Genomic DNA, 22,124 nt, shown 5'->3' on the forward strand with positions numbered 1-22,124 from the left:
CCCCAGGACCAGATGGGCACCAGAAGTAGCAGAAAAAAGCAGACCTACCTGTCAGGATATTTTTAGCAAATACAAAATAGCCGAGTGGTTTCGTACCAGACAAGCACGCTGTATTGGGGGCCAGGTGTTTTGAGACAGAACTAGCAATCCTGAAGCACCTTTTCCTCTGCTGTCACCATGCAGCCCCTCGCTTCTCTCCCTCTGTTCACCCACTTTTAAAGTAGTATAAATACCCTCACAGCACAGATCTGTTAAAAAAGATGAAGAGACTGGTTAGCCAGAGCCGTAGTTTTGCCTGATTTTCTGAAAACTGCAGGGGAATTTTCCTTTCCATTGAATATGATTAGATGCAGGAATACTATACAATTTTTCCCCCACTGCTCTGAGATAAAAAATCCCCACTTATTCCTAGCTTTAAAACAATAAAAATTGAACTCATTATTAAAGAAAAAAAAAAAGGCCTTGAACTGCTTGCTTTTTGATCTTCCAGTGTGACACTGAAGTGACGTCGGAAAGAGGAAGTGGCTCGGAGCTGGAGTGGTGATGGGCGATCCCGCGCTGCTGCTGGCCTCTCTGCACCCGCTTATCTCTTAACTTCACCCATCTGGTGGGTCAGCTGCCTCCCAGAGCAGAGATGCTGCGGTCCTCTCTACACGCTCCAGAAGGGCTCCAGGAATAGCTGTGTTGATGGTGAGATGCTGGGATTTCACACTGCTGGCTGTGTCCCACAGATTTATACCAGGTCACATCATTTTGGGGACTTTGCAGTGAATTTAGTTCAGACCCAGGTAAGTGCCAGGTGGCTGAAGTGAGAATTTGCCGGGGCTGACTTAGCAGGGCGCTCGTTGACATGAGGTTTAGTTTGGGGAATTTCGCTAACAACAGAAAAAAGTGATGTGACATTGTCCTCTCCCTTGTCAGCTTAACTCCATTCCTGACTCCAAAGTGTAGTTTTACTTTAAACGCAAAAGGAATGGCACTGGCAGGAGATAAGGGTGTTTGGATCTGGGATGGGCAGTTTGCTCACAGTTACTTAAGTCAACATGAAATACAGACGTGCAGCTCTGAATCACACCCAGCTGCAACCTTCAACCATAAACCAGCCTGGAGGTGTTTGGTTACGAGAAGAACCCGAAGATTGGGAAACAGGTGTCTTCCGAAACTGCGAATTCCAAGTAAATGCTGGTCGTTTTCATCCGCATTTGCCTGCGGAGATGCCAGTTATGAGGTTGTGACCCCAAATAAATGCCAGCACTTCTTGTATGAGCACAGAGACCCCGGTGTCCTCAGCTGGAAATGGCGCTGTGGCTGTGGAGCAGATGCTGACCAAACACTTCACACGTGTGACATTCATCTATGTGCGGGAGAGCCAGAAAACTCCCAGCAGTGACCTTCCTCCAGCTGATCTGAGATAACTGGGTATGCAGGTAACCATCAGGGGCTGGCTGAAAGTTAAAAAATAAAGGAAAAACCAAGTGGCCCATCTCCGGGTGCATGTTACAGGCTGCTGTAGGTGATATTTAAAATTAAATTGGTGAAGAACTGGTTCTGGTTTAGGTTTATGTTCCTCCACTAAGTGTGACAGGGGGTAAAACAGAGTAATATGGCATTTCACAGCCACTTTCATTTAAAGGTTTAATAATAACTGACCCCTCCAAGGTTGCATGCCACCAGTTGCTCTGTTTATTGGTGTTCTTTATATACTTGTTAATAACTTTCAAAAATCTGTAACAGGACACTGATTGCCAGCTGAGAGTGCAAAAACTGGCTGAAATGCAAAAATTTCTAACACTTTTCCTTTAATGTTTTTCTCTGTTGAAAGAGGAGCTGAGGGATTAGCCAGGCACATGGGCGTTGCGGTACACGTAGGTAAATACTGCACTGCTCAGCATGCTGATCCCCAACCTCCGATAAACACTTGTGTCCAGTTATTTCCTCGAAAAGGACTTCCATGTGAAGGCAACTCATCCTGTATTGTACCCTCGTGTATCTTTTTCTGCTGAGCATGCTGTGATCTGTAATTCTCTGATCTTCCCAGATTTATGGACAGAATAAAAGGAAGGTGAGAATTTACCCCCAGCAGTGCTCTCCTGAGGTCTGCACAGCTCATGTGTTGGTGAGTACAAACAGAAACGATTGCGTGGACTCTGCTGGCGTTTTGTATGCAAAGGTTTGTGTTTCTTTAATTTTTTCTTTTTTCACTTTCTCTTCCTGTTTCAGTTTTTGTCCTATTGCAAGACTTGGTTTTACATATTTTACTTGGACTGTGCAAAGTGACTCGGAGTCTGGGGGAAAAAAAAAAAAAAAAAGAGGAATAGAGAATTGTGCTGCTGGTTTTAGTGGAGAGCTTGAGCAAACTGGGAGCAGAGTACTGGGGAACTGGGATGATGGCAGCTTTGAGCTTGGTCTAAACTCCTGAAAGGCAGTGCACAGCATTCCTTAATGCCTTTTTGCATGTGTGCCTGTCGAAGAGTAAAATAACTTTTTTTTGAGACTAGTTTTAAGCTTCCTGATAATCTTCAGTATAACTGAAGGAAAAATAAAATTTGTTGTGTGTGCTTTCTCTTGGGTGGTGCTATCTGCTCCAGCCTCTGCTGCCTTTGCCACAGGGTGTCTGCTCCTTCTCTGGGGGACTCGCTGATCACCTCAGACCACGGCATTTGGCTGTGCTGGGTGCTGCTTCTGCATCCCCTGCAGAGCCTGTGGGGCTTTCCAGCTCATGGTATCTTGAAACTTCCAGCATTCGTTCAACCCCATTTTTTTTCCTGTTATGATCTATCCAACGGGCCGTGACATAAAAATCCTCTTTTCCCCGGCCACCATGGGCTACCAGTGAGATGCTGTATGCAGCATCCCCAGGAGATGGGACAGTGGCAGGAGGGGACAGAACCATCCTGGCTGTTAAACTTCATGGCCCCAGCACAGGGATTTGGCTATTGAGCACGTTGAGGAGCGAAGTCTGAGAGCTGCCTGCAGCTTGCACTGTCTTCTCAAGCACAGAACAAACTCCCCTGAATGAGTCACCTCTCTAATTTACATCAGTTCAAAGCCGGGGAGACACTAATGCTGCAATAATCCTGGTAAAACACTGGCTCTCCATTGCCAGAAAGATGGAGGTGAAGTGGTATAAGATGTATCAGGTCAGTTTTCTAACAAAGTTTTGAACAGGAAAGTTTTGAAAGATAGCAGAGCTCAGGTAAAAAGGCAAACAAGTAAAAGCAGCTGCATTACTGTTTGCTGTGGGAGAAGTGGGTGTCTCAGCAGAACTGTAGGCGAATTTGAAGCATTTAAGATCAGAAGCAGCAACTCCTCTATCTTGTCTGACCATCTCTCTACCAAATGCAGTTGCAGCTTGCCCGGATATTTGTAAGTTTTTAAGTATGAATGCCAGAATAAACTATTCTGATCATCTGGTCTGATCTGCAGCATCAGGCAAGTAACAGGATTTACAGTTTCCTTCAACAAGTGTAGACCTTAGAAGGAAATAAAAACCTCCAGTCTTTAAGAAAATTTTTAATGATGATGATTCTACTTCACCTGCTGATGGACTGTTTCACTGGCTGGATTTGTGTCAAATCCAGCTTTGCCTGGTTCAGATTCTGATATTCGAGTAACATCCAAGAAAGCATTTTCACTTCACAAGAGTAACTCTTCAATAGTATAAAAAAGGATCCAAGGAATCAAGAAAGTACCATATTGCAAAAGTGTGCAAAAAAGCTGATTCGTGTGATAATCAAAAATTAAAGTGATAAGCTAATTTTGAGCATTTTAGTAGTGTGAGTTAATGAAGCCAGAGTTTAAACGAAAGTATTCAGAAGTAGTATCGCCAGTAGCTATAGGCACATGTAAGCCTGACAGAGTTGATTTAGATGCAGAGCATAACACAGACCAAGCACCAAACAAAAATGAGAATATGGACAAAAATATACTATTTTTAAAAATGTGCCTATAGGAAGTAAGATATGCGTGCAATAGAGATTTTGCAATGCCCTCTCTATATAGGATCATATGCAGTCAGAAAAGCAATAAAGAGAAAGTAGTGTTTACTAAAGCTAACAAGGAAAAGAAACTCAGGAGAAACAGCAAGGAACATTGTGAAAAGAAGGACAAAAAGAAGAAGAAGAAGAAACAGTGGCTCAGAGGATGAGATTTTTTGATGTACTTAATTAAAACAGAGGGGAAAAAAGAAAATAAGGTGAGAAGGTTGGAGCAGTGCTGGATCCAGAGACACGAGAGCAATGCAGATTTGGGGACTCGCTGAGTAGTGCAGGGTATCTCAACACTGTACACAAGAAGAAAGTGATCTACTGCAGATAAAACCAACTTAAAATTATGCAATGACTACCACACTTCCTATCCCCTCTCCTTGAAGCTTAGTTTAAAAATGAAACACTAGGAGGGACTTCAACTCAGAAACAGTTGCTTTTAATTTAAACATAAGCACCTGAAGATAAACCAGGGAAAAAATTATTCAGCTGAACAATGTTTTGTCCAGAGCAGATAAAGAACTTGCACTGAAGCTGAAAAAAATGCAGTGGCTTTAGTTCCAGCCCTGCAATGAATAAAACATTTGTTGTGGAGCCATCAACCAGCCACAGCTCTGCTGGTCCATCCCCAGCTGGCTGGGTGACGGGTACAAATGGGGCTCATTTGGGAAGCAGGGTGGTGGTGCTCCCCCAACTAAAGGGGTGGAGAGGGCTGCGGGAAGCCTGGAGGCTTTAGGGGAAGGAAGTCTGGGGACGAATGACCACGCGATCTGTGTGAGAGAGAGAAGATCTTGGGGAGGAAGGGCTGGCTGAGACCTGGAAGTTGTTTCTGGTGAAGAACGGGGCTGCTGGGCAGTGAAAGGGGAAGGAGGTGCCAGTGTGGCCATGTCACCGTGGGCTGGGGTGGCACTGTGAGTATTTGCCGATGGAGTGAGCTTGGGCTGCGTGTGGGGTGGGAGAGACATGCTGAGCCCCATGCAGAGCTCGGGGCTTTAAATGCAGCCCTGAGAAGGGCTCCGTGATGCTGAGCTTCTGGTTTGAGAAGCGCTAAACTGTTCTCAGGGCTCGAACGGTGAGGGTGCAAATCAGTGGCAGCTCTTGGGCTCTGTGGTCGACCCTCAGTGTGGCCGGCATGATGCAGCAGGAGGGGTGATGGGGTGATGGCCACCAGCGCTAACGTTGCCTGCAACAGGCAGGGAAGGAATACAGAGCAGAAGAGGCATCAGATGAAGTCGCAGGAGGCATTTGCTCCTCTCTTGAGGATGGTGACATCCCTGCGGGGTCTGTTAGCGGGTGTTTCTTTGACTGGGTAGATGGTGACAAGATCCTATTAAATATGTGAAACCCTGAGATGCCAGATGGTGAAAGGGAGAGGTTGTGGAGTCTCCTTCTCTGGAGACATTAAAAACTGCCTGGACGAGTTCCTGTGCAACCTGCTCTGGTGAACCTGTGTTAGCAGGTGGGTTGGACTGGATGATCTCTAGAGGTCCCTTCCAACCCCACCCATTCTGTCATGCTGTGAAAAGCACAACCTTGTTGCCCAGAGCAGTGCATCGGGGTGGTACTGTGCTCCCAGGGTGGTGGTGGGGCACAGATGCCCACCCAGCAGGGCGGGGAGCCCTAGCACCAGGGGAGATGCCCAAAGCCCTCTGTTATCGGGAAGCTAAAGATCTTTCAGGCTTATGCTAAGATGATCTATTTCCAGAAGGAAAATCTTGCATCCCAAAGAAAGCTGCAAGGAGGTTTCTTAAAGCTTTTCTGAAAGAGGTGGTGTTCTCCCACAACAACACCATGAGAAGCCCTGCTCAGCGAGTGCATTACATCTGGTGCAGGTTGAGTCACTGGAACAGAGAGTTTTAACATGGCTAGGAAAACAAACAAACAAAGGCACAAACCAAACAAATAATGGTGCCGACCCATGGTTGTTGTCACAGAAAAGACTTGCTCCTTTCAGTGGCCTGGTGCTGCAGAATACACTTTCTACAAGACAAAGTTCCCTTCTCAGGAGTTTGAATGGCTGTTCTTAGCTATCGACAAGTTTGGAGTTAGCAAAATAGGTTGTTATTTCTTTTGTATAAGCATAATAAACATAAATGTACTATGATGGAGTCAACGGAATACAGTAAGTTCTTACACAAGTACATTTGTTTCATTTTGTTTGCAGACAACAGTGACAAAGGGATGCTGCAGTGAATGCCTTGGAGTGACAGAGTTTGAATAGGGAGAGGAAATTAGATCTTGTTTCTAAAAGGGGAGAGAGAGTGAGGCTTTGTGAATGAAAAACAAATCTGAAAGGTGCTGCTTCTTCCCTCTGTTTATGCTCAGATACCAATACAGAGAATAACAGTGGGAGCTGCAGCTGGAGATGGCACTAGGGGTCACCACCGTCTTATCTATGTCATCTGGATTTAATTCTGAAGTAAAACAAATAACCTGATACAAACCAAAGCCAGGCTATTTTTTATTTTTCTTTTTTCTTTTTTTTTTTTTTCTTTTTGGTGGGCCAGACAGCTTGCATTTCACTTCTTCATTTTCTTCTCTTGCCTGCCTTCTGTCCATTTCCTGTAAAACAAACCCCAGGGAAGCCTGTGGGATGCAGCCAGGGAGGATGCTCTAGAAGCAGGGGAATTGCATCAAAATTCCCTCTGTGCAGCTCCCATTTATTTAGAGCAAAGGTTAGGCAAATCACAAACACTACGTAAAGCAGGGAGAATCACATAACAGCCTTGGCATGTTTCTGCAAGTACCGCAGAGCAAACTGATTACTGTAATGAATAGCACGCTTGTAGTCCAGAGAGTAAATCTTGATACATTTTGCTCTGCCTGGCTGAAAATCCTCTGTCTGAGGATCTTTCTCCCCCTACTTTTCCCTCAACTGGGTAAGTATCTCTGAGATCTCATGAAACTGCATCTGATACCTGCATTAGAAGGAGGATTGGGTGTCTGGGTTGTGAGGAGAATTGTAAATCCTCTTCTCTGAGACTTTTTTGATCGTGTATCTAGGAAGTAGCCATTGGTATGGGCTGAATCTATGGTCTGAGTGTTCGAATAGAGCATTTTAAGGTGGGATGCAAGGTGTTTAGGAGAGAGAGTATTTTTTTACTGAGGCAGATTATTTGTCTCAGGACAGATAGGCTTTCAAGCATACAAGACCTGATGAAGAGCCTTTTTTAGCTATAGGAGTTTGTCTTGCAAGACACAGATTCCCTTTTCTCAGCAGATAAGTTATGGTTAATTGTGGTGTTTCTTGTTGCATGATATTGCAGAAGTTCATATGAACTCAAAACCTGACTGGATGTTTTATTGAACGAAATAGCTGCTAGAGGCTGTAAAATTGCAAAGACAGCACTTCTGCCTTGGAAAATCCCTTGCTTGTAAATCCCTGGAGCCAGGGAGATTCCCGGAGAAGTTTCCCCATAACTGTGCCAATTCAGCATACTACTTCCCAAGCGTAAGTTATGATTTCCTCGGGATGGCACCCTGGGATCAGGTGGTGTTTAGCCTGACCTGGAGAACTCAAGAACAAATATGTTCTTATATGTTCTTTGATCATCCCAGTGATGATAAAGCTGTTTCCGGAGGAGTGTGCAGGCAAATCCAGACTCGTAGCCCAAGCTGGAGTGTGAGTGCACGCAGGACACGTCTGTCTGTCTGTCTGTGCTGCTTCTCCTGCCAGCTCCAGGCCTGTCCATCACCTGTGTGTTAGCCCAGAGCTAGTTCAAGGTCAGCTCAGGTATATGTGGGCTGCAGTCGCGCTGCCATCCAAAGGTGGGGGAGTTCTCCAGCTCCCTATTTTAGGATTTTATGTAACATCCAGCTTATATAAGCCTTTGTCTGTTAACAAAATGGGCGGAGCGTGTCTTGCTCAGATTCCTCACTGAAGAAACACTCATTACTTAACTCTTACTCAAGTGCTTGTTACATACTTTAAGAATATTTTAGTTAGTTCCTTTCCTGTTGCAAATAATAACATACCAACTTGACAATCTGTTATGGACAAATGATAAAACATGTCATTCACCCTTTAATGAACTACATCTTAGAATATACTAGAAACAGTGCTGTTGAGGTGGCCGAGGGGAAGCTGTGGCATACCCCAGATCCTTGCCCTGCCTTCTTCTTGTCCACTCCTGGCAGGCGACAGTTTAGGGGTGCTGGTATGGGAGAAAGGATAGTTCGGGTTTCCAGGATAGCTTGGCCCACAGGACATGCCTGGGTATTTGATGTTGCCAGCAAACCCCTCATCTTCAGCAGAGCCAGCTCACCCCATCACCCGTTCCTGGATGGGTGGTCTGCTGTGCCAGGGGAGGGGCAGTAGCACCGAGCACCCTGCAGGCTGGTGTCTCAGTCCTAAATCTGCTTTGAACCCTAGGAAGGTCACACTGGTCTCTGTGGTTAACTAAATGCCTTTCCAGATCCAAGCTTTGGTTCTACAGCAGGTAAAGGTGGGTCATATCCTGCTGCTGTAACACATTAAAAGCTGTCAGGTGCCTGGATCCTGTGGGAGAGAGTTCCATGTAGATTGTTTTCAGATGGACTTGTTGAGCTCACTCAAACCTGGCATTCATGCTGCTGTGGGGCTTTAAATAGAACGACAGTGTGTATCTTAGCTTAACACCATACGGAGACGGTTTGCACCCTCTCCTTCCTCCAGATACTGTGCTTCATATACTGACGTGCTTGGCATTCCTTTAAGTTTTGTGAGATGCTGCAAAAAAACCCTCCTTTTTGTTATTATTTTTCCCCTCTCTTTCTCTTAAGGCTGTGCATTGCCCTGCAGCCCCAGCTCTGCCCCTCCACCGCTGCCGGCGGGTACCGCATGGGGCAGCTGCTGCGCACAGCATCCAGGTATCTGCGGAACTATGTGCCATGGAGGAAACAGGTGGGAGGGTGTGGGTTTGAATTTTTCCTGCCCAAAAGCAAGTTTAAAATACAAGAAATAACATATTATTTTAGCTTTGAGGCCTATTTCTGTCCCCTGAGGCTTTTTAAGGGGTGACACAGATTGGACACGTGCTGTTGCAGGGAAGATCAAGCTGGAAGTGGTATCTCATGTTTCATTCCATACATTTTTTTTTTCATTTACCAATTTCATTCACACCCCCTCCCCAAGAGAAGAGGAAAAAAACCCAACCAAACCCAAACAGGAAGAGCTTTGTTTTTGTTTCCATGGGAATTCTGTGAGAGGGGAAGGGTGTGAAAGAAAACTGAAACATTCTGGCCAAACCCAGCAAGATTTGCATCCTGAGCAGCCCCTGGGCTGTCCTGTAGGAATTAAAGTCGGGGGGTCCTGCTGTCCCCATGACGTGTAGGCAGGGAGGGCTGGGATGGGGCTGCAGCTGCCTCTGTGTCATTACTGTGCTGTGGAGCTGCGCCAGAAAAAACAATTTGGGTGGGGGAAGATATGACTACAACTCCCAAGAGGCACCGTGGCTGAGTCAGGCCCTCATGTTTAAGTGTCTTTTCACCAGAACTTCCTCCACTGCTTCTTCCTCCAAAGTCAGGAGGACAATTGCAATCCTTGACCGTGGGGAGGAAAAAGAAACAAAACAAAAACTTGACAATGTGATTTCCGCAAACACCCTCCCTCCCCTTCCCTTTTGGAATACAGCTCCTATGGGACAAAACAATAAAAATTGGGGTTTTTCTGCATGTATGTGGCTTAATGCCAGCTGGCCCATGTTAGGTGGTCTCTGGGCTGCTCCATCACCAGTGGCTGCCCTAGTATGGACCATGCAAGGTTCTCCTGGGTATTTGGTGCACACACACGTGGGCTTCATCCATCTACTGTGGGTGTTGTGGTGGTCTCGGTAGATGAAGCTGAGCACCCTTCTGCCCCATCCCTCTGTGCACCTCACGGGAGCATGTTCAGGCCCTTTCTCATTGCACTGCTCTGAAATGGTGACAACAAAAGACATTTCCAGTTCCTGATGAGGTGACATGTGGGCATACGGGGTATACCAACTGTGGTGTCCCGAAGAGCTGCAGAGTCACTGTGTTATATAGAAAGTGAGTGGCCATCTGAAACCCTAGCAGAGGAGTGGTAGATCTTCCACCACTCAAAGGGCTGCTGTTCTGCAGACAGTTTGGCTTCAGCAGAGATTGGGGACAGGGTGCAGGAGACATGGTGGTGTCCCATGCTGGACCTTGGCATAATGTGGTGCCAAAACAGCTCTTGTCTCATTGCCAGGTGATGCAGCTGGTTCCTCCCTCCCTCTCCTGGGGCTCTGCAGGCTCCTTCCCAAACAGGACCCAACTGGGGGGAAAACTACTCCCCAGTTTTTCCCCTGGCTCCCCTCTGGCCTGTGTGCAGCTGACAGGGAAACACATGGAGGAAAAAGGTCCTGCAGGTTGTCTGCAGACAGCAAAGACAGGCAGAAAAGTGCACAACTCAAGCAATTGACGGTTTGGTTGGTTTTGCCATCTTTGGTACTTAACCTAACCAAGAATCTGTTGGTTGCTGTGAACCCTGTCAGCTGAAGTGTGGTGGTTCAGCAGCCCTGGACTGCAGAATGACCCAGTATTTGTAATGCTGCAAATAACACAGTGCTGGGGTCTGTACTAGTATAGCTGTACTCACTTAACAAGGGAGAAGCAACCTGGTGAGAAAAACTCTACAGATAAAACCCTCTATTCAGTTGACATCTACGTTCCATCCATCAGATGGATCTTTGCCATGGCTCTGCCGAAAGCACTAACGGCTCTCCTGTGATCCAGCCCTTGGGCAAAACTGCTTTTTGCCATAGAGTGAAAGAGAAGAATGTTTTTCTGGGTGCAGGAAAATGCTTTGAGAGGCTTGGAGAAGCTGATGGCTTCTTTGTCCTGTTGCATGCTTGCTCCTGCTGGCTTGAGGCAAGTGTCCAGCAGCCACTGTCCCTCTGTTCCTCCCTTTGCCTTCTGCATGGCTGCCACACTTGTTTGTGATGCCAGGTGGTGACCAAGATTGGGGATGAGGTCCATATTAAAAAAAAAAAAAATAAAAAAAATCCCTTTTTCTTTTCCTGTGTTATCTTTCAGCTGGAAGATTTGGTTTGGTGTACAGCAGCACAGGCCCTTAGTCCTCGAAAAGCCCTTCTGCAGATGTCTCTACCTGCCTCACATATCCCCAATTTTGGCCAGCTCATTAGGCATAACAAAATTTGAAAAGGAAAAAAACATGATTGAAGTGCAACTAAATAAATTTTTTTAAAAGGTTCTTAATATTTGCATCTTGGTTTTACAGACTGCAGCAGCACTGATCCCTGTGTGTGTGCCGCACAGCGCACTCTTTCACCAGCACCTTGTGTTAAATAAGAAACCTTATTAGTGGCAGCACTAATTGCCCTCCAAGGGATGTGTGGAAGCTCCTGAAGATCAAAAAGCAGGTGGGAGCAGAGAACCAGAGAAACTCCTGACAGACAATATTGTGTTTCTTCAGAGCTCAAGGTATTTTTGAAGGTATGTGCCAAGTATCCACTTAATGAGTTGCCTCTGGGAGAGGGAAAGTTATGGGAAGTTTAGCAAATCAGTAATGGGCATGGGCACAACAGATTTTCTCCTGTAAGAGATTATAACAGTGGGTGGAGAACCTGCTCTGCTGTGGTGGTGGGGAGAGGGAATTGTGCTACGCAGATGCCAAAATGCTCATCAAGCGTGTCTGCTCTCTGCTGCTGCTGGTCTAGCCCTGCTCGCAGCAGCTGCCAAAATCAACCTAGCAGCAGAGAAATTAAATATGCATTAACTGTGCTAAGTTTATGGATTTGTAAAGTTTTGCCAGAATTCAGCCAGCCCGTTTTATAGGTGATGAGCACTAAAATGAGTCCTGGGGTGGTGGGCGGGGGTTTGTCTGCAGAGAGTTGTTCTCTGTGTCTAAGATGTCCCCTTTCTGCACCAACACGTGTGGAGAAGATGGCAGAGACGGAGCATCCTGGGCTGGTGGATGTTCCATGTCCACCAATTCCAATCTCATATGTTGGCAATAGCATGAAACCTCCCTGCAGTGTGTGATGTGTCCTCAAAGCATGGCTTTGCCTGCTCTTTGGGTGGAAAGGTAGTGCCAGTGATACAGGGTAACTTTTCTTGTTTCTCATTGCCCTTATTCTTTGTTGCAGAGTTCCACCCTGATTTTCTCGGTTGCTTTGCTCTCTCATGACACTGAGTGTCAGAAATGTCTGTGCTGTCTTTTTACTTGCTTAATGCAGACATCACCGCTGAGCCACTGTGACTCCCATCTCTCCATCAATGCTGAGTGCAGCTGTGTCTGAGCTCGTGTTGCAATGCTATTGGGAACCCACCTTAGATTTTAAATCTGAAGCACTTCACTCACACTGGTTTTAGTAAGCTTTAAGTCATAGTAAACTCAGTTTAAACAAGCTGAGTCAATGTGCTTCAGGTGTGCCCATAGCCAAAGCAGGTACTGTTCTGGTGGAGAATTTCAATATTGCGCTGCCAGAACAGGGGTAGAGTCTGCTTCTGCATTAGTAGTGACCAAAGTTGGGTTATTTATCTCATGTAGATTTGGGGACTGTGGCTCAGTTCCTCACTACTTAAAAAACACACACACACACACAAAACCCCCAAACCCAACAACCTTTAAGGAAGAAAAATATCATAACAAGCATATGGAAACCTTGCTGTAGAGACAGCAGCGGGAACACTGAATTCCCTGGAAAAAAAGTCACCAAGATGTCCCCTGTGCAGCTGCGGCGGTGGAAGCTGTAGTACTGCAGACGAGTTCCAGGCGTTTTACCAGCTTGTAAGACTGTGTTATAGCTGTTTAACGTATGGAGGATTTTTGCTTCTCCACTTGTCAGTTCAACCCTTCTATAAGCACAAAAATTTTCCCCCTCGCTCGCTAAAAAACCTGCTTCTTTGCATGTTAAAAAGGGTATATAGGAACCAACATGAAAAATGTAGACAATACTGCTCAGATACAAACAATATGTGACCATAATTATTAGGTTGTCTTATGCTAAGAATAGCATTGTATGTGTACTTAATTCGTTGTTAATTTGCAGTGACTTTTTCATTTGTTCCCCTCGCCAAATGTAATTTCTTGGCGGCAGTAGAGGAAAACTGCCTTCTCCCTGTTTAAATAATTGGACTTCTGTGAGAATAGTACAAAAGGGGAAAAACCACGGTCCCTGTGAAAGCTGCGTTTGCGTGAGAGTGGAGCAAATCCCTTGGAGTCCCTGCACTTGCAGGGCTGTGAAGTTAAAGGAAAAAAAAAAAAAAAAAAAGAAAGCAAGCAGACTTTCTCCTCACTGTTAACGGCTCATTTATTGATTTTATTTTTCCTCTAATAAGTTCCCACCATAAAAAAAAAGCGGGGCAGAACCCATTAAACCACCCTGCCCTTTTCCTCCACCCTTCCTGCCAGTAGCCCAACATTCTCGTTAACTGGCGGGGAGTGGTTTCCTCTTCATTAGCCAGTGCTCATAGGCTGGTCTTGCCTTGTGGGCTGGGTCGTGTTTGGCTTTTGCCGTGGGGGACCCAGCCTGGATGCTGGAAGCGGAGCGGCGGAACCGGAGCGGCGGGGCAGGGCGGGCGGGGCCGGGCTGCGGGGCGGCTCCTCCGGTTGCGGGGCCGCCGCTTCGCCGGGTCAAGCTCCTCGCTCGTTCTAACAGCACCATGAGGAACCCGCTTCTCCGGGGGCAGGAGGTTGGTGGAGAAGGATTCGGAGTTTGTCGGTTCCCGGGCTGCTGTGAAGGGGGTGGATTTGGGGCAGTTTTGGGGGAGAAAAAAGCAAATGTTTAAACACAGGACGCTTATTTTGAAGTTAATTCCGTGCTTGGGCTCTTTGCTGAGGCTGGGAAGCAAACTTTGCCGAAGGGAGGTGTTGGTCAGCCCTGGGGGACATATTTGGGATGATTTACTGTTTGTTTTTTTTCGTGCTTTGCAGTGGGCAGGTTTGGATCCAGCGAGGCTGATGAGCGCTGGGCTGGAGTCAGCCGCGGGGGATCTGGATAGGGGAATTCAGAGACAGTAGCTTTACATTTGCTGTGAACTTCAGTGTTGCTGAGCTGTATTTGGTTGTTTTCTCCAAAGCTGGTGAAAAACTGTGTCTCTGCCTTGTGCCTTTTAGCATCTACTGTTTTGGGACATGGGAAAAACCTACAGGTTTCCCAAAATGCTGTCAGCTGGCTTGACACAACCCGGTCTGCTGAGCGGCAGGTTGGATTTCTTGCAATGAGAGCCTTTTCTGCCTGTTGCTATTTTTCTTTGCTTGGCAGGATGCTCTTTGGAAATCTTCAGCCTCAAAATGCCTCTGATCTGGCCTGGGCAATGGTTCAAGCTGGTGCAGCTCTGTTGACTTCAGGAGTGTTTCGGCTGCGTGGCCAGGGCTGACACAGGCTCTGTACACAGCAGGACAATATGTATTATGTGTACATGTCTATGTGGTCTCCAGATCCCTCCTTTAAGTAAATCTGCATGATGCCTCTGAAGTCCTTAGAGTTACATGGCTGTTTATGGGACAGACACTGATAGTTTAATTGGGTGGATGAAGTTCTGCTCGATTGTGTGAAGATCATCAGTGATGGGATGTCATGGCGAGGCTGGTGTGGCCATGGCGGCTGGGACAAACGCGCTCTGTGTGCAGCATTGTGTTTTGGAGCTGCCTTGCGTTTGCAGCTTGGAGGGTGGGAACTCTGTTTCGAGTGTCGTTAATTGCTCAAGAATTTGTGTTTTCTTTACCGTGCTATCTCTGGCATTTGATAATGTGAGCTCATGCCAAAGGCTTGCAGGTAACCTGGGAACTTAATTTCTGACCATCTCTTGTCATGATGCTCACAGACGTGTTAGCTCTGCGGTTTGGGTTTCAAGGCCAAATCTTGCCCAGCTTTGCCAGAAGTTAGGAAGCTCCAGGTTTAAGCCCTGGAGCCCTGGGCTTCTTTTCAGCATGGATTGCTCTGCACTGTATTTTCTGTGAATATGCAGAAACCCCCTTCCGTCAGGGTGTTACTGTGGGATGCCGAGTGCTGCCCAGGGATGCTGGGACCCCTGAACCCTGCTCAGGATGAGTGCTGACCCCCCATGTGGGACGGTGGCCACCAATCCACTTCTGCAACTCGTCTGCAGAAGGCCTTCCTCCTGTCCTTTTGCTGTGAGATACCACCAAACCTGTACAGTCAGGGATTTTTGTTGTGGTAGAAAAGTGGGGAATCAGTCTGGTTACCTGTGCAGCCAGGTACTACTGTAAATGAAAGCTTATCAAGAGCAATACATCTGGTTGGTTTGTTCGTTTGTTTCTTTTTTGCTAAAATTAAACTTTCCCACTTAAAGGAGATTGAAGAGTCTCACTTAAAATGCCCATTTGCACATTTAATTTTGTCCAGATTCATCGCATTACCCTTTTGGGATTACTGAAAATTAATGTTGAGACTCTGGTCTTACTGGAAAAGACTAGTAAAGCGGCTTCTCTTGGGGACTGCAATGCTGCTGTCATTTTTAGAAGCTGAAACTTGCCACAAATACTGCTGTTGCTGGCAGGTGTCTCCTCAGCTCCTGCAGCTGAGGAAGAGTTTGCTGGGATCAGAATTGCAGCTTCTTTAAACTGATGAAGACTCTGTTTTAATTATATATATCAGTAAAATTATAAGCACTAGCTAGGTAATCTTTGCTGGAGAAATAATTCTTTCATGAAACAAGCTGAAATCCCTTGCCTCACCTAAGAACTTTTTACTGCTTTTCTTACTAGTAGCAAAGTGTAAAATCTTGTGTCAACTTGGCGTTATCCCCTGTAATTTATGAAGTGCTCTTTAGACCGCGGGTGTGTCTGCAGTAAAGATCCCATGTTTTACAGCGGGCCTGCTCTCCAGCACTGATTTGAGAAATCTCTTCCTCGATAAACCATGTGAAGAATTGCCGTTGTCTCCTCTGTCGGTTGCTTATGAACTGAACTTGGGTTTTTACTTCTCTGGTAATTGATTTAAAGCAAGTCAGCAAATCTTCAGGGAAAGAAATGTTAGGAGAATGCACTTAACTGCTGGTGTTGCCACAAGTTTTATTACTTTGAAATGAAATAATAAATAAGATACCAGTTATTAATGTTCATACAGGCTTCTAGATTTATTTTCTCTATCTCTACCTACTGAACACACCAAAGGAGAAACTCAGTCTCTGAAATAACTGAATCCCTGGAGTGCTGCAGCAAGCCATCACTCTGCTATGGGAAGCACCCCTCTCCTGTTGCTTTTGTTGAGAACAGGTGGTTCCTTAATTTCACATTGGAACAGCTACTTTGTAGCAAGTAATTTAAAAATAATAATAATAAACAAAGTTTGAGTGGGTATGAGCATTGTACAAAATTTGTGTATAATAGAGCTGAGGAAGTAATTTGATTTTTTGTTTGTTTGTTTGTTTTCTGGGTGTTAACTTGCTGGAGTGTCTAATGTCAATAAGCACCTGGTCTTAGCTGAGGCTGAGAAGGGAGGAGGGGGAGAGCGAACACTTCATGCCTTTTCCTCCTATTGTCTGACTGACAATTGGTGATGTGTTTTTAACTTGCTCTCGCATGCCCTGTACCCTGGAAAAAACTACTACAGGGACCAGGGTTGATTCAGTCATGGCTATGTGTCTGATGTACATTGTGCTTAGGTTCTTTTTTTTCTTTTCCTTCATAAAACCTTGGCCAGCATTTATTTTTGCCAAAAAGAAGTGGTTTTTTAGTCCTTTTTCAGGTGCTGTTTGCCATGCTTTTTCTGTACTCTGAGATGTGGGATGTGTGAGTAGCTGGCAGGCAGCCTGGCTTCTTTACACCCGGGTATGTGGGACCAGACCTCGGCCCTGCTGAGCTACAGGATGGAGACACATATATTTTATCCTTTTTTTGGTGTTGTTTTTATATATAAAAACATATTTCTAACAAATATTCAGAGGAGTGCCCTTGCCCTGCCATTCACTTTCGTGGCTTCATGAGCATCTGCCAGATGTATGTACCAGCTCCACGTATGCAGACACTCTGGAAAGCAGAGGGTGGTAGAAGGACTGGGGACAAAACCCTCTGTTTGCCAGTTTTCCTTCCAAAACATTTGCTGCGTTCCTTCCCCACCTGCTTGGCACAGGGTGGCAGGAGGCAGTCACGGTCCTTGGGGCTGGGAACACATGCTCATACCCTGGCTCCTCCTGTGCCTGGGGGAGCAAATGAGAGGGAGACGTGGATTTGCAGAAAATGAATTTTTATGTATATATATTTGTGTCTTCAGGATTTAGAGTTTTCTCTGTTTCCGTGTAATAATAGTGGGAGGTATCTAATCACTGGGGTCGACATCACATGCCACCGCCCTGAGCGCTTCACGCATCCCTCACTCCTTGTGCCCACACGCTGCGGTGGCATTTAGTGCTTTCTAGATCCTTAAAGCAGATAAACGCCACCGCAACCCAGGCCTTTACATAAGGAAGTGGGGGAGAGAGACCATCTGCTGGCTGCTGCTCCCATGATGGAAATTGGGACCCCAAAAATGAATTGGGACAATGCCAGGCTCCCCCCCAGCATGTGCTGCCCGCTCGCCAGGGAAGGAAAGGAAGACATGTGCCCTGGCAGGGAGGCAAGTTTTGCTTCTGAGAATAAAAACTGGTAATTTAAACCAGCTCTGTCTGGCTCACACGAGTCTAAATAGATGATGTTGAGGGAAAACTTGCTAAAAAAGGGTCAGGGAGGGGGATGGCACAAGTACCAGCAGGACCTGCTGCTGCTCGGCAGCAAGTGTGGTGTTCTGGGTAACAGCACAGCATGTGGTCAGGATTTATTGCCGAAAAGGGATGCAGGTTTTTAATATGGAGATAATCACCTGGAGATAGCAATCTTATTGGGCTAATGTGCTTGCTTTGTTGCCAAGAAAAGGTGTCTGAGAGTGGGGCCAAATGGGAACGAACCGGGCAGCATTTCCTTGACACGCATCTGCTCAGCTGTGCCACAGGTAGAGTTCACGTCTGCTCTTCAGTTAATCATGTTTCTGCAACTGTTTTCCCTTAAAACTTCCCTGTTGCGCTCTGTGGATGCAGCACTGACCATATTGAACTCCAGCAAATAAGTTTGATCTTCAGCTGTAATAGGATTTAACAGCGAAGTAGCCAGTTTGTGTTAGTTATCTTGGTGTAAGATCTTAGTGTCTTCCTCCTCTATCCCCTTTTTATCTGGCAGAGCAAATAAGTGGTCCTCTGCCCAAAGGAACTGACTCTCGAGGGAGAAAGGGTGTCATAAAAAGGCAACGCGAATAATGATGGGGTGTGCGTTTTGCTGAAAAGAAAGAGCATCCCTCTGCTCTGGGTGAGCTGGGCTGGGGTGTGGGGAGCTTCTGAAAGAGGGAGGTGCAAAGCTGAGGATGAAAAACCTCATCGTTATTTGTAGGTTTACTCAACAGAAAGAGGCATTTTCCCTGGGTGTGGAGTCTTGTTTGTGTTATACTGACAGGAGCAAATATTCACAACATTCATGGTGTTAGTTCTGGTTTACGCTTCTGTTGGTGGAAGAAGAATTAAATTGTCATTTCCTTGATTGCATTTTTCAGGTCAAGCTGTCAGTGGGCCTGATTCCTGTCTTAGATTTTTATTTCTGCCAGTGCAATGAACCCTCATGGGTGCAGCCCTTGCATGAGGACTTTTTTTTTTTTGTGAAATAAGATAAATCTCCTGATAAAGGGCCTGGGGCTTTCCTGGGCTCCTTCAGGGCGGGTCCAGTGCTGCCCCCCAGCTCTAGAGACTCTCCCTCCCCATGGCTGGGGAGGGTGGTCAGGCACAGCGGATGGTTCTTTTCTGGGACAAGCATTCCAGGGCTCAGACAACAGGCAGTATCGGGCAGACCGTGTCCCACACAGCAGCCTCTCTCCAAGCCTGTGCAGGCAGGTGATTCACAGCCCCTGGATGTTTCTGGTTTTCTTATGTGGGAACTTCTTTCTCGGCTCATCTCCCATCAGGGTCCCATTGGTGGCGTGTCCCGAGCTCCTCTGTGCCACCCGTGCTGATGCATCACAGAGACACTTCCCAGAAATTTCTCCCATTTTACCAGCTGGACTCTTGGGATAATATTTTTAATCAGAAATCCTCACTTATTTTTCTTCCCTCCAGTCTTTATTTCCCCCACCCAGAACACGAACACACGCTGCTGGCTGCATCGTTCTCAGGTCAGCTGCACCTCGCAGCCAACATCAGCTGGGCTGACTCCTACTTGCAGCTTCCAGGGATCCGCGGGGTGAAAATAAACCAGCAAGAGTAATTAATTGCACTCTTCCAACACTTTCAGTGACCTGGGGTGTCATGGCCATTGGCAGTACCTCCTGACTGCGCCCCACTAGCTGGCTAAGGGCAACCTTGCTTCTTTTTATTAAATTAAAACAAACAAACAAACAACAAAAAAACCCCCGAACTTTGAATGTGATACACAAGAGGTAAAACGACTGGATATTTGGGGCCTGCATTTTCTCTTCTAACTTAAGTAAAATGCAGTTGGCTTTTCCTTGTGAAGAACACAAATCTGCCCTGTTTGGTGTTTTATTGGTGAGTGCTGGGGTCTCCCAGGGAGCTCAGCTGTCCTCTCTCTGTCATGGCTTGAAGGGCCACTGAAGCAATTTGGAAAGCACGCAGTGCACTGTATAGTCTTTTCAGAAATAAATGCTTTTCTGTCTTTTCTTCTTTTTCTGAATGTCAGTTTATGTAGTCTCCATGAGATGTTCTGAAGTATATTTTTCCATGACAGAGGTTTCCTGTAAATTGATTTTTTGGTTTTTTTTTTTGCAAGGGTCCCACCCAGCGTTAAGTCTTCCCAAGAAAGAATAGTAGATGACTCATGGTGGCTTTGAAATTTCTGTGGTTAGACCTGATCCCGCTGAGTTTTGGCAGCAATTATGGCAAATGAGCCGTTTTGTTCACTTAGAGAAGGAACCAGTGAGATGGGAACTGCTGCCTGAGCCTGCTCAGGTTTTTTTTTTCCCAAAGCTCTAGCTTTTCTTTCTGCCAAACAGCTTTTGTATACATGTAGAAAGCTGTCTGCAGACACCTTTTTGAGCAGCACTGCTGCAGAAGGTCATGGCAGTTGAGGGAAAAGTAACATTTAACTTTTAGCTCATCGTGTGCCGCTGCCTCTGTCTTGCGCTGGGGTCTGCAGAGTTAAGCTTGTAAGTCATAACCTTCATGCTCTGGTTTCCTCTAGGAACGTGTGGGAAAAATACTGTATGGGAGTTTTCACAAAAGGAGAAAGAGCTGCAGGGTGTTTCTGGCTTGTCCAGGCGCCCGCGTTGCGTGTAAGGTGCTGGAGATCTGGGTACGTGGAGGCAGCTGAGGCTCAGTTTGAGTTCAGACACGAGCATCATTTTGCCTGCTATCAGCGTGCTGCTGTGCCAACTTGATGAAGGCATTTTCTTCCCCCTCTGGGGGAAGGAGGAAAAAAAAAAAAAAAAGAAGATATATCTGAGGCATCTATTTTGTTCTAAGAAAGCTGTCAGTATTGTTAATGTGTGTAAAGTAGCTATTTTGCATAAATTTGCAGGTGTTTGGTTATATGTAAGCAAGAAACATAGAGCTGTTTTGTTTCTGCAAGTTACTTATTTATAATGAGCAATTTTCCATTGAATTTGCTTGGGTTTGATCTTAGTTCAGCAGGTACTGATCTGAAACCTCAGCCGTTGCTCCAGAGTTACTTGTGAAATCAGAACCGAACTTCTGTAATTATTTGCTCATCCTTAATTCTGATAACGAGTGAAACACTTCAAGGTATAGAAATATTAACTTTTCTGTAAGTTGAGTAGCCTGTGTCCTGAGTGCTGTTATGATCCCAGGGAGGATCATATGGAGGTCTTGTGGAGAGTGTCCTTGGGAGAGGCTGGTTCACAAAGCCACCTGATGTCCTCCATAAAGTTTTGGGGACAACATCACCTTTGCACTCTGAACTCAGCTCACAGCTTCTCTTACAATTACCTCTGGGACTTCCTCAAGCCAACTCTTCTTCTTGTGAACTCGAAGTTCTCAAATATTTGTTTTAGCTGGCCAGGAAGAGGAAAATACAGTTCTTGGAGGGGGCCTTAATATTATCCTGGATCCATAGATGAAGCTGGTTGTGACCTGGTAAGAGATTTCTGGGTGTGAAAGGGCGGACAAGGACTGATGTTTGCGCGTGTTGATGCTTGCTGTTGGCCGTGGCTGAGGATAAGTAGCTGCTTTTGGAAATGCAGAACGGGAGCAGGCATGTGCCTGCCTGTCATCTCCTCTGGCACATGTTGTTGCCAGCTCTTAGGCATGATGCTGTGTAGTACAGTGGGCATGTGGTGCTGGATGTCCCTGTGTGATAGTGGGAGCTGAGGCTACTGAGTGCTGTAGCTTTAGGGACAGACTAAAGAATGGAACAGTGCTGAGGATGCAGACATCAAATTCCTGTGGAGTTTATTAGCCAGAGTACCTGAAATGTGTCTTAAGGTGGTGCAGGGTCCCATTTGGGGTGGGGAGGCAGTGGGGTACTGGGAGAAGAACTGCGACGTATCTTTGCTGGGACGGCTGGAGGTGCATGGTGTCCCCCGGGTCCTTGGAGGTGGCAGTGTCCCCAGGAAGCCACCCTGGGAGATGAACCTGTGCCCTGAGCCCCCCGGCAGGGGAGGTGCTGCTGCATGGGAGCACTCCGAGTCCTGCTCTGTGCTGCTGCCTTCTTGCTCCACCGTGGCTTTCTGCTTGTGCCAACTGTGGTGTTTTCCAATGAAAGCTATTTTAGAAACTACATTAAAACAAACAAACAAAAAAAAAATCAAGACAACAGAAACTGCATTTTATTAAAACAATAAGCTATTAGTAAAAATACATGGTCTCAATCTGCTACTCCTTGTTGCTGGGATACCCACAGAAATCTCTCATTTCTTTGAGCAAGTCACATAAAGGGTCAACAAAACGTGAGCACCTTCATGTGGTTTTTAACAGTAGGAGGAGAAAAGAATACTTATGTTCCCACTTAATAGAAACTTGGAAATAAGCAGCAGGGTTGCATCTGGAGCAGGGATGGTGAGCTCCTGATAGGTACATGGGCTTTCTGCCATGATGCAGAGCAGCAGCTGCTGGGGTGCGATGGCCAGGAGATGCTGTTGTGGTCCCCCAAATCCCTCCGGGTGCAGTGCTGTCCCTGGGTTTAGCTTGGCTGGCAGGAGTTATGTGAAGATCTGTAAGTGTTTGCATTTATCAGCT

The 22,124-nt window shown here is 46.2% G+C and overlaps 1 protein-coding gene across 10 annotated transcripts in view; it reads left to right on the forward strand.

Annotated features, from left to right (window-relative positions):
- Positions 1-494: 494 nt before the first annotated feature.
- Positions 495-22,124, forward strand: part of PLD1 (phospholipase D1) — a 75,706-nt gene continuing 54,076 nt past the window's right edge. For 4 of the 10 annotated variants that reach the window (XM_082054979.1, XM_082054980.1, XM_082054989.1 and 1 more), the window contains exons 1-3: positions 495-788; positions 2,039-2,116; positions 11,209-11,423. The gene's annotated coding sequence lies outside the window, so the exon portion shown is untranslated. Of the gene's footprint in view, positions 789-2,038; positions 2,117-3,065; positions 4,898-8,799; positions 8,869-10,090; positions 11,424-11,446; positions 13,626-22,124 lie in introns of those variants that run through there. The other 6 variants (XM_082054982.1, XM_082054984.1, XM_082054986.1 and 3 more) reach the window with 6 other exon arrangements.

Source organism: Streptopelia decaocto (genome assembly GCF_964273445.1).
Source record: "Streptopelia decaocto genome assembly, chromosome: 6".
Lineage (NCBI taxonomy): Eukaryota > Metazoa > Chordata > Aves > Columbiformes > Columbidae > Streptopelia > Streptopelia decaocto.